Below are 12,879 nucleotides of genomic sequence, written 5' to 3'. Positions count from 1 at the left end.
TTCCATGTTCATGGGTTAGAAGAATTACTATCATTAAAATGTCCATACTGCCAAAAACAATCTACAGATTGAATGCAATCTCTATCAAAATTCCAACTACATTTTTTCACAGGAGTAAAAAATTCTAAAATTTGTAAGGAACCACAAAAGACCCCAAATAGCTAATGAAATATTGAGGACAAAAAAAGCTGGAGGCATCATACTACCTGATCCCAAATATACTACAAAACTATAGTAATCAAAACAGTATGGTACTGGCATAAAAACTGGAAGTACCATTCAATGGAACAGAAGAGGGAGCCCAAAAATAAATCCACACATTTACAGTCAACTGATCTTCAACAAAGGTGTCAAGAACACATAATGGAGAAAGCATAGTCTCTTCAATAAATGGTGTCATGAAAACTGGATATTCACATGCGGAATGAAATTGGACTCTTATCCTACACCATATATAAAAACCAATTCAAAATTGATTAAAGACTTAAACATAAGACCTTAAACTCTAAAACTACTACAAGAAAACATATGGAAAAGCTTTTTGACATTTGGCTTTGGCAAAGATTTTCTGGCTATGGCCCTAAAAGCACAGGCAACAAAAGCAAAAATAGATTGGATTGCATTAAATTAAAAAGCTTCTGTACAGCCAAGGAAACAATCCACAGAGTAAAGAGACAACCTGCAGGATTGGAGAAAATATTTGCAAATCATATTTGATAAGGAGTTAATATCCAAAACATATAAGGAAATCAAACAAGTCAATAGTAAGAAAACAAATAACTTGATTACAAAATGGGCCAAAGATCTGAAGAGACATTTCTCAAAAGAAGATATATAAATGGTCAACAGGTATATTTTAAAAAGTGTTTGACATCACTAATCATCAGTGAAATGCAAATCAAAACCACAATGACATATCACCTCACATCTGTTAGAATGTCTATTATCAAAAAGACAAGTGCTGGTGAGGGTGTGAAGAAAGAGGAACCCTTATACACTATTGGTAGAAATGTAAATTAGTATAGCCATTATGGAAAACAGTATGGGGGTTTCTCAAAAAACTAAAAATAGAACTATAATATAATCCAGCAGTCCTACTTCTGGGTATATATCTAAAGCAAATGAAATCAGTATGTTAAAGAGATGTTTGCACTCCCATGTTTATTACAGTACTATTCACAATAGCCAAGATATGGAATAAATCTAAGTGCCCAACAACACTTGAATGAATGTGTTATAAATGAATGAAGAAAGAAAGAATGAATTTATTCTTTATTTATGATGAATAAAGATGATGAATAAAGAAAATATGTTATATATATATATTTCATATATAAAAAATATATGAAATAAATATATACACACACACACACACACACACACACAATGAAATACTATACAGCCATAAAAAAGAAGGAAATCCTGTCATTTGTACAACATGGATGATACTGGAGGACATTATGCTAAGGAAATAAACCAGGAATGGAAAGACAAATACCACATGATCTCACATGTGAAATGTAAAAAAGCTGAACTCTGACCCAGCAATCCCATTACTTGGTATATATACAAAAGAAAATAAATAGTTCTACCAAAAAAGACACCTGCACTTGTTTGTTCATTGCAGTACTATTCACAATAGCAAAGACATGGAATCAACCTAGGTGCCCATCAATGGTGAATTGGATAAATAAAATGTGGTATATATACACCATGGAATACTATGCAGCCATAAAAAAGAATGAAATCACATCCTTTGCAACAACATAGACAGAGCTGGAGGTCATTGTCCTAAGCAAATTAATGAGGGAACAGAAAGCCAAATACCACATGTTTAGCTCCCACTTATAAGTAAGAACAATGGGTACTCATGGACATAAAGATGGCAACAATGGACACTGGGGCCTACTAGATAGGGGAGGGAAGGACAGAGGGGGACAAGGACTGGAAAACTACTGGGTACTGTGGTTAGTACCCAGGTGATGGGATCATTCGTACCCCAAATTTCAGAATCACACAATATACCCATGTAACAAACCTGCACATGCACCACCTAAATCTAACATAGAGGTTGAAATTATATTAAAAATAATAATGATAATAATAAAACATCAAACTCATAGAAGCAGAGGGTAAAATGGTGGTCACCAGGAATGGGGTGGGTGGGGCAGGAAATGAGCTGTTGATCAAAGGCTATAAAGCTTCAGTTGAACAAGAGGAGTACGTTCTGGAAATCTAATATATAGAATAGTGACTGTAGTTAGTAATAATGTATTATATACTTAAATTGCTAAGAGAGTAGATCTTAAACGTTCTCACCACAAAAAATGATAAGTATTTGAGGTTTTGGATATGTAAATTAGCTTTATTTAATCATTTCACAATGTTTACATATATGAAAAAATATATTGTGTATTATAAATATGTACAATTTTATTTGTCAGCTAAACCTTAATAAAGCTATACAAAATGAAATGAACAGCTTGATGAACTTGAGGTTTGTGAATGTAAATACTTCAGAAAGAGAAATTTCCCAAGGGCTTATGTGGAACATTGTGGAACCAGACAAAAGCCTTAATGAAAAGAAGCCTTACCAGAGAAGTACATATATGGCAACTGCTCACCAGCACTTATCTCCCCCTGACAAGGGCAGCTGTGATTCAAGAATTGCCCTCTTGGTCCTGGGAGCTTCCTCACCCTAAGGAAGAACATTACTGTCCCTGGAACCTAAATACTTTTTAAGCAGCTGCCCTCTATTATACATATAGCACTGATAGCTAAAGGTAGGCTTCCAGCCTACCTTGGAAAGCAGCACCCCACAAGAGCCAAAATAGCAGCAGCCCGTATTTAGAAGAAGTCACTTGAAAATCTGTTTTAAAACGTATGCTACAGTAATGGTTCTCAAACTTATAAGCGTGCATTAGAATCATCTAGAGGATCCACCACGATCAAGTCAGCTTCATCCCTGGGATGCAAGGCTGACTCAGCAAACGCAAATCAATAAATGTAATCCATCACATAAACAGAACCAATGACAAAAACCACATGATTATCTCAATAGATGCAGAAAAGGCCTTCAATAAAGCTCAATACCCCTTCATGCTAAAAACTCTCAATAAACTAGGTATTGATGAAACATCTCAAAATAATAAGAGCTATATATGACAAACCCACAGCCAGTATCATACTGAATGGACAAAAGCTGGAAACATTCCCTTTGAAAACCCACACAAGACAAGGATGGCCTCTCTCACCACTCCTATTCAACATAGTATTGGAAGTTCTGGCCAGGGCAGTCAGGCAAGAGAAAGAAATAAAGGGTATTCAAATAGAAAGAGAGGAAGTCAAATTGTCTCTGTTTGCGGATGACATGATTGTATATTTAGAAAACCCAATCATCTCAGCCCAAAATCTCCTTAAGCTGATAAGCAACTTCAGCAAAGTCTCAGGATACAAAATCAATGTGCAAAATTCACAAGTATTCCTATATATCAATAATAGACAAACAGAAAGCCAAATCATGAGTGAACTCCCATTCACAATTGCTACAAAGAGAATAAAATACCTAGGAATACAACTTACAAGGGATGCGAAGGACCTCAAGGAGAACTACAAACCACTGCTAAAGGAAATAAGAGAGGACACAAACAAATGGAAAAACATTCCATGCTCATGGATAGGAAGAATCAATATTGTGAAAATGGTCATACTGCCCGAAGTAATTTATAGATTCAGTGCTCTGCCCATCAAGTTACCATTGACTTTCTTCACAGAATTAGAAAAACGTACTTTAAATTTCATATGGAACCAAAAAAGAGCCTGGATAGCCAAGACAATCCTAAGCAAAAAGAACAAAGTTGGAGGCATCACGCTACCTGACTTCAAGCTATACTACAAGGCTACAGTAGCCAAAACAGCATGATACTGGTACCAAAACAGATATATAGACCAATGGAATAGAACAGAGGCCTCAGAAATAATGCCACACATCTACAACAATCTGATCTTTGACAAACCTGACAAAAACAAGCAATGGGGAAAGGATTCCCTATTTAATAAATGGTGTTAGGAAAACTGGCTAGCCATGTGCAGAAAACTGAAACTGGACCCCTTCCTTACACCTTATACAAAAATTACAATGGATTAAAGACTTAAATGTAAGACCTAAAACCATAAAAACCCTAGAAGAAAACCTAGGCAATACCATTCAGGACATAGCCATGGGCAAAGACTTCATGTCTAAAACACCAAAAGCAATGGCAACAAAAGCCAAAATTGACAAACAGGCTCTAATTAAACTAAAGAGCTTCTGCACAGCAAAAGAAACTATCATCAGAGTGAACAGGCAACCTACAGAATGGAAGAAAATTTTTGCAGTCTATCCATCTGACAAAGGGCTAATATCCACAATGTACAAGGAACTTAAACAAATTTACAAGAAAAAAGCCCCTTATAAAAGTAGGTGAAGGATATGAACAGACACTTCTCAAAAGAAGACATTTATGTGGCCAACAAACATGAAAAAAAGCTTATCATCATTGGCCATTAGAGAAATGCAAATCAAAACCACAATGAGATACCATCTCACACCAGTTAGAATGGCAATCATTAAAAAGTCAGGAAACAACAGATGCTAGAGAGGTTTTGGAGAAATCGGAATGCTTTTACACTGTTGGTGGGAATGTAAATTAGTTCAACCATTGTGGAAGACAGTGTGGCGATTCCTCAACGATCTAGAACCAGAAATACCGTTTGATCTAGCAATCCCATTACTGGGTATATACCCAAAGGATTATAAATCATTCTGCTGTAAAGATACATGTACACGTATGTTTATTGTAGCACTATTGACAATAGCAAAGACTTGGAACCAACCCGAATGACCATCAATGATAGACTGGATAAAGAAAATTTGGCACATATACACCATGGAATACTATGCAGCCATAAAAATGGATGAGTTCATGCCCTTTGCAGGGACATGGATGAAGCTGGAAACCATCGTTCTAGGTAAACTAACACAGGAACAGAAAACCAAACACCACATGTTCTCACTCATAAGTGGAAGTTGACCAATGAAAACACATGGACACAGGGAGGGGAATATCACACACTGGGGCCTGTTGGGGGGTAGGGGGCTAGGGGAGGGATAGCATTAGGAGAAATACCTAATGTAGATGATGGGTTGATGGGTGCATCAAACCACCATGACACATGTATACCAATGTAACAAACCTGCACATTCTGCACATGTATTCCAGAACATAAAGTATAAAAACAAAACCAAAATTCATATTGCTGGGCCCCACCCCCAGAGTTTCTGATTCAAAAGGTCGAGGATGGGTCCCCAGAATTTTCTTTCCTACAAGTTCTCAGGTGATGCTGATGCTGGTCTATAGAACAACTATTTGGGGGTTGGGGGGGACATAGAAATTTGGAAGCAAAAAACTTGTGTTCAAGCCTTATGTGATTTATTTCACCTCCCTAAGCCTGAGTTTCTTCTTTTCTGAGGTGGAGTTAGTAAGGTTATGAGAATGAAATGGAATGGTGTATATGAAAGTTCTTTATGAACCGTAAATGTTGCGTAAAAATATTAGCAGTTAGATGGCTTTACAAATGGTACTTGCTGCCACACCTCCACCACCACCACTAAATTTTCGTGTACTTTTGTTCCCTCTCTAGCCAACTTTGTCCCACCAAGTCTATCAGGCAACTGGAAAAGAACTAAAGCCAGGAAGGCCCTGAGTAGTGTTTTTTTTTGTTTTTTGTTTTTTGTTTTTTGTTTTTTTTCAACACACTGGGCATGGCCTTGATACTGACCTTGACTTGACTTCTCTTTTCCTTTGCCTGGCCACCTCTCAAACTTGCTCCTGGTTCTTCCAGCCCTGGTCTACTCTCACAGCAAAGAATAACTCCCAGTGCTAATATTAAGGGTAAAAAACTGTCAGATGGAATTTTTAAAAAATAGTAAGACAAAAGAATCCACTGCCAAGCAGCAAAATTATGTGGAAAAAAAGCATTTTGCTAGGTTGGTGGGCTCTAGGCTGATTTCCCTGAGGGAAAAATCTAGATCTTTGAAATAGTTAAGTGAAATCACAAGTATAATTGCAGATTCCTAATTTAAGAATATGTCAGACAGTTATATCAGACAGTTGCCTGGGTAAATGATATGTCCATGTAGAATGGTGACATTTTTCTTTAGAAACCTCTTTTTGTGGCCGGTTGCGGTGGCTCACGCCTATAATCCCAGCACTTTGGGAGATCAAGGTGGGCGGATCACGAGGTCAGGAGATGGAGACCATCCTGGCCAACATGGTGAAACCCCATCTCTACTAAAATATGAAATTAGCCGGGCATGGTGGCACGTGCCTGCAGTCCCGGCTACTCGGGAGGCTGAGGCAGGGCAATCTCTTGAACCCAGGAGGCGGAGGTTGCCATGAGCCAAGATCGCACCACTGCACTCCAGTCTGGCAACAGAGCAAGACTCCATCTCAAAAAAAAGAAACCTCTTTTTATTTAAAAGGTAATACATGTGTAGTGTATAAAATCTAGAAATGATTTAAAAGTATGAAAAATAAAAATAACCCTTAATTCCACCACACAAAGATAAATACTCACTGGTACAATATTAGTACATTTACATCCAGCCTTTCAATATGTGCATGTCTGTATAAGAATATGTATACAGCCAAAAAACACATGAAAAAATGCTCACCATCACTGGCCATCAGAGAAATGCAAATCAAAACCACAATGAGATACCATCTCACACCAGTTAGAATGGCAATCATTAAAAAGTCAGGAAACAACAGGGGCTGGAGAGGATGTGGAGAAATAGGAACACTTTTACACTGTTGGTGGGACTGTAAACTAGTTCAACCCTTGTGGAAGTCAGTGTGGCGATTCCTCAGAGATCTAGAACTAGAAATTCCATTTGACCCAGCCATCCCATTACTGGGTATATACCCAAAGGACTATAAATCATGCTGCTATAAAGACACATGCACACGTATGTTTATTGCGGCACTATTCACAATAGCAAAGACTTGGAACCAACCCAAATGTCCAACAATGATAGACTGGATTAAGAAAATGTGGCACATATACACCATGGAATACTATGCAGCCATAAAAAATGATGAGTTCATGTCCTTTGTAGGGACATGGATGAAATTGGAAATCATCATTCTCAGTAAACTATCGCAAGGACAAAAAACCAAACACCGCATATTCTCACTCATAGGTGGGAATTGAACAATGAGAACACATGGACACAGGAAGGGGAACATCACACTTCGGGGACTGTTGTGGGGTGGGGGGAGGGGGGAGGGATAGCATTGGGAGATATACCTAATGCTAGATGACGAGTTGGTGGGTGCAGTGCACCAGCATGGCACATGTATACATATGTAACTTACCTGCACGTTGTGCACATGTACCATAAAACCTAAAGTATAATAATAATAATAATAATAAAAAGAAAAAAAGAATATGTATACATATGCATATATAGTTCTTGAATTGGACTTGTAATATGTTCAGGTTTATATACAATTTTTAAATTTACCATTATATTGTGAGCCTTTTTCAGGGTCTTTAAGTAGTCTTCAAAAACATGGTTTGTAATGACAAACTATTATTCCTCCATGTAAATGCACAATACGTTCTAACTCTTCCTAAATGTTGGACAGCTGGGATATTCCAAATTTTACCATTATGAATAACCCTGCAGTGGAAGACACTTCAAGTACATAAAGAAATGTGTACATCTTTAATGGCTTTCTTAGGATAAAATCCTAGGAGTGGAAAAACTGGATCAAAGGATATGAAATTTCTTAAATATAATTCACATACCATAAAACTCACTATTTCAGGTGTGTAATTCAGTGGGTTTTAGTACATTCACAAGGTTGTGAAACCATTACCACTAATTGCAGTAAAAATACAGAGCATTTCACAAATTTGCGCATTATCCTTGTGAAGGAACCATGCTAATCTCTGTATCATTGCAATTTTAGTATATGTCAGCCAAAGCAAGCACAGTAGAAATATTTTAAGTCTTCTGATAACATATGCCAAAATTCCCTTAAGCAAGTGTGTACCCATTTCCATTCCCACCCAACAATGTATATCTATTTCCCCACAACTTTGTCAGCACTTATCTTTAAAAAGTATTGCCAATATCACTGAAAATGGCATTTCATTGTTTTGTCTCTATCACCAGCTCTTCTTCCTCTTCTCACTGAACTATAGCTCTGCAGAGATCTATCGTCCCCCGTCTCTTTTGCATACATTCACCATGGGCAGTCACATCCACAGCAACAGCCTCGGCTGCCTCCTCTGGATAGTGACCACATGTCCATACCGTGCCCCAACCTCTTTCTAGCACTGCAGTCCACACATCAAGCTGCTCGCTGGGCACACCTACCTACAGAATTTGCTAGCATGACAAACTAATATCTGAAATCAAACTCATGTTTCCTGAAGCTGGTTCTTGCCTATGACTTTGCTATTTAGATTAGTGATATCAGCCTTCTAGGTGCTTCACAGTCATCTGTTCTCTCTGCTTATGTAATTAGTAGTCCAGCGCTATTGATTCTCTGTCACATTCTTCCTTTCTGCTCCATCCCCACTGCCATTGTTCTGATTTTGCCTTTGATTGTGTCTATTGCATTAGCTTACTCACTTCTCTGTGCTTCCAGTATCTATCCACATAATTTATCCTACACTTGGCTACCATAATAACTTTCCTATAATACCACTCGTACCATATTGCTCTCCTACTCTGGAACTTCCAAGGGCTCTCTCTTGCTTATTGGATTATGTGAAGTAAAGGCTTTAACTTGACTCTTAAGGCCCACCATGCTCTTGCATCATTCTAATTTCACTTCGTCTGTGCCTTATAAAAACTGTGTTTTCTTCCTTCATGGTATTCCTGTGCTTCCCACTTCTGTTCATGCAAATCTGGCATTGCCTCTATCCCAGTCGTCTTCAGTGGTGATTATATTGACTCTTCCAAAATCAGCTCAGAGGCTCTGTGATGCCATTCTTGATTCAAGCAGCAGTGCTCTCTCCTTCTTTTGACTCTCATTTTGTTAGCATTTCCTTTCTGATACTTCTGACATTCCATCCTTTTTAATGGTTTTCTAGGTATTTTTCGTCCACCCTCTACCACACTAAATTCCTTGAGCACAGGGATTATTTCTTCTTCATTTTGGCATGTTGCCTAGTACCTCTCCAAACACCTTAAATGTAGATAGAGGAGCTCTGTAAATGCTTGGACAAAACAATAGTGAAGACTGCCAATTTTCTTTTTAGAGCCCCTAATGACTCAGTTTCGGGAATGAATACTGTGCTAAGAAGGTACAGATGCCAGGTGACTCAAGTGTCATAGCTCATTCTTTTTTCCTCATTCTCCATATTCAGTCCATCAACAAATACTGTCAGCCCTACCTCTTCAAAATATCTCTAATCAAATCTCTTGTTCTTGTCCCAACTGCTACTTTCCTAGAACAAACCACCATTATCTCTTACCTATAATAGCCCCTTTAAATGGTTCTCTGGCTTCTACTCTTGACCCCTCCCCCCCCCGCCACAAATCCATCAGCCAAGTCAAACCTTTATAAAACTTACATCATGTTAGTCCCCTGCTTAACAACCTCTAACAGCTTCCCATTTCACTGAGAATAAAATTCAAACTGTTTCAGCCTTTGGAAACTCCATGATCTGGCCTATGTACCTCCCCAATATCATCTCCCACTGCAGTCCACCTTGCTCACTGTGCTCCAGCTCTGCTGCGTGTTGGCTCCTCCTGATTGTCAAGTTGTATCAAAGCAGAGTGACTGGGTGTTCTTGTTTCTATTGGGGTCCTAACTGTTGTTGGTTATTGTCCTAGGGATCCGTGTCTTTAGTAGTAGAGATGACTTGGGGAGTGGCCAGAAGTAGTTCTGAGGACTTTGAGACTTGACTCTGGGGAAAACCTTTATGGATTCCATCAGACCTCTGGAAAGTGGTAGGTCGAACAGTGAGTTTGAACTGAAAGAGATAATGGGCTTCAAGGAGGAAGAAAGGAAAACTGGTATTATTCCTACAGCCTCTTTCCCAAGGGACGCTATAAATGTTACTGATAGAAACCAGAGCTGGAGGACAAACATCCTCCACCTTCTTTATCACTTTGGGTGTTGGTTTAGGAAACTGGGCATCATGGCAAAAACTTTAAGGCTATCTGTTGAGTCAGATGGTGCACTGTGAACTTGATGCCATTTTCCCTATGTGCTCCTCTGAAGTCTCCCTTAGCCCTCTGGTGTTGCACCCTTAACTTTTGTACATAGAAGGGAGAGGGAAAAAACCTCTTTCATTATTCAGATTCTGGACTTGCTCCTCTTGCTCCTAGAAGCTTCGAAATATTCACTATCCACCTCTTTGCCTTTAGGATCATTGACAAGATCAGCCAGCTTTTTCCCTCTTCTGTCAGTTAAACAAGTCTATGATTGGTATGTTTTATCACACTATATATAGAAAAACTAGAAATTTCTCTCCAGCCCATTCTGAAAGAGAATCCTGAGTACTGCATTTCTAAAGTACTAAGCATTTTCCTACCCGCTGCTATGTGCAGAGCTTTCCCAAGTCATCTGTATGGTTACTTCCTGCCAACCTTCTTTGGAAAAAGAGGTGTCCCTCTGTGTCTTAAAGATTTCAATGTGAAAATGGAGAAATGGAAGCAGAGGGTCAAATGTAATGCCCTAGCCAGATGAAGTTATCACTCCCTATGCAGAAAGACAAAGAGCACCCCTGACACACACCACAGCATTTGTGGGGAGTCTTTATTTCCACTCGAACATTCCTTTCTTTTCTTATTCCCTACCCTGGGTTTCTTTTTAGCCAGGGATGGATTCTGAGGTGGAGGGTAGAGAGGGGGACCCAGCAGATTTACATGGAAGAACTTGAACTGGCTATTCAGAGGAGGTGGGGAGAGGAGGGGAGGCAGGGAGGCAGAGCTGGGTACCAAAAGCCCCTTCTCCAGAGAGTATTCATCTCTCAGATGACCCAGATTATAGCTTTCCCAGACTGATGAGAAAGCCATTGTCCTGAAAGTTCTCTTTCAAATTACACAGACACACACACACACACACACACACACACACACACACTCTTCCCCCCTTGGTTGAGTCTATAATAAGGAAGGGTTTCCTGATTACCAGGCTGCAAGGACCCCAGCCAACAGTGGGTGGGGGTGGGCCTTCAAGAGCTCTGTGTCCCTCCATGGTGACCAGGCAGCTTTTCCCCTCTTCTGTCAGATAAACAAGCCATGCATTGTTCTGTCCCCCGGCTTGTCTGTGGGCTTCCCTTCCTGCTGAGCCTGCCAGAATGAGCTTGGGCTTCTTCGTGTGGGGCAGGTGGAATGTGCTGTTTGGAGGGAGGCTGGAAGAGCTACAGAAAATAAACAGAGCTAATCAAGGACGTTATTTTGTGCTTCTATTTATACAAATACTTTAAAAAGAGGAAAGTACCCACACTCTGTTATGGTCCAGGCCTCAGGTTGAGCACAACCACAAGCAACAGGGGTCACATTTTCCTTTTTCCCCTAAGTTAGAGCAGAGCCATGGTTCTCTTTCTGCTCATCTTCTCCCAAGTATCTCTTCAGGGGTCTGCTGGGATCCAGGCTCAAAGACAGATGGTGCTATCGGAAGATACTGGGGTGACAGCTGACTAGGGCAGCTGGAGACTGACTCCTTTCAGAATTGGTCCACCTCCACCCCTCACCTCTCACGAGAGCCTTTATAAGGCCTCTCCTGGGAGCCAGCTTCTGGCTTTTCTGCTGCATGTGCCCACCCTCCTGTGTCCCCAAGCCAAGTTCACGTCTCCTGAGTACTTGGAAAAGAAGCAGTCATCTTTACCGTCCCCTGAGCACAGGAGGTCATACTTGATCATGTTATCTGGAACTCAGCTCTGCTAAATGGGAGCATATGCCCTTTTCCCTTCACCACCTCTCCCAACCTCTTCCCCAAATCCCAAACTGGCTAAACCACTCAAGTTTCTCTCTCATCTTCCCTCAACGAAGGATTTCTTGAGTGTACACTGTCTGTGCCCACCTGCCTACTCCTCATCTGATGACATCCCAACTGTCATCTTCACACCCTTTCTCCCTACCTCAGCCAGCCCCATGAACATGCTTGCACCTCTAGTCACAATTTCTTCAGCCTCACCTGGCCACTGGCAGGGTCACACTGATAACAAACCAGTTGCTCTTTATTTTGTTAGGAAGTGGGGATTGGCAAGCTTCTTCAGGCAAGCGTTTGCATGGGCTGGGCCACTGAGCAAAAGGAGAAAGACATTTGGTGACCAGAAGAGCAAGGGCGGCTGGACACCCAGGCCTGAGGAATGAAATGAAAAGAGATTTTAACCTGATGCATTTTTTGGACCAGATTATGTCCTGGTATATTGCCACTCAAAATGTGGTTATCACACCAGGAGCATCAGTATCACTCTGGAGCTTATTAAAAGTCAGAACCTGGGCCTCGCTGAATCAAAATCTACATTTTAACAAGATCCCCAGGTAATTAGTATGCCCACTACAATTTGAGAGTGCTGTTCCAGAGTGTACTGGGTTTGGCGTTTGAGCCTTCTCTTAACTAGTCCTTTCTCTTTTATCTTCATTTGGATTGAAGAAATCAGTTTCCTTATTGCTAATGGTACCTCGCTCATTATTATTTTGCATACAGGTAATATTAAAAACAGATGGCATTTACTGAGTGCCTGTCACATGCCAGGCATTTTTTGTAGATGAGGAAACCAAGGTTCTGTGACATGCCCAAGGCCAAACGACTAGTGAATGGTAGAGCTGAGACTGTAAGCCAGATCCATATGCTCCTCAAAGCT

General features: G+C 40.1%; 1 protein-coding gene and 1 pseudogene across 5 annotated transcripts in view; one reads left to right on the top strand and one right to left on the bottom strand.

Moving 5' to 3' along the window:
* SHROOM4 (shroom family member 4) overlaps positions 1-12,879 on the top strand; it is a 233,814-nt gene that overhangs the window by 155,332 nt on the left and 65,603 nt on the right. The window lies entirely within an intron of this gene.
* On the bottom strand, positions 7,939-8,039 carry LOC112131119 (U6 spliceosomal RNA; annotated as a pseudogene).

The sequence above is a fragment of the Pongo abelii genome, chromosome X (genome assembly GCF_028885655.2).
Source record: "Pongo abelii isolate AG06213 chromosome X, NHGRI_mPonAbe1-v2.0_pri, whole genome shotgun sequence".
In the NCBI taxonomy this organism is placed as follows: domain Eukaryota; kingdom Metazoa; phylum Chordata; class Mammalia; order Primates; family Hominidae; genus Pongo; species Pongo abelii.
Note: the sequence above shows the minus strand (reverse complement) of the source record. Positions and strands in the feature narration are given on the sequence as shown.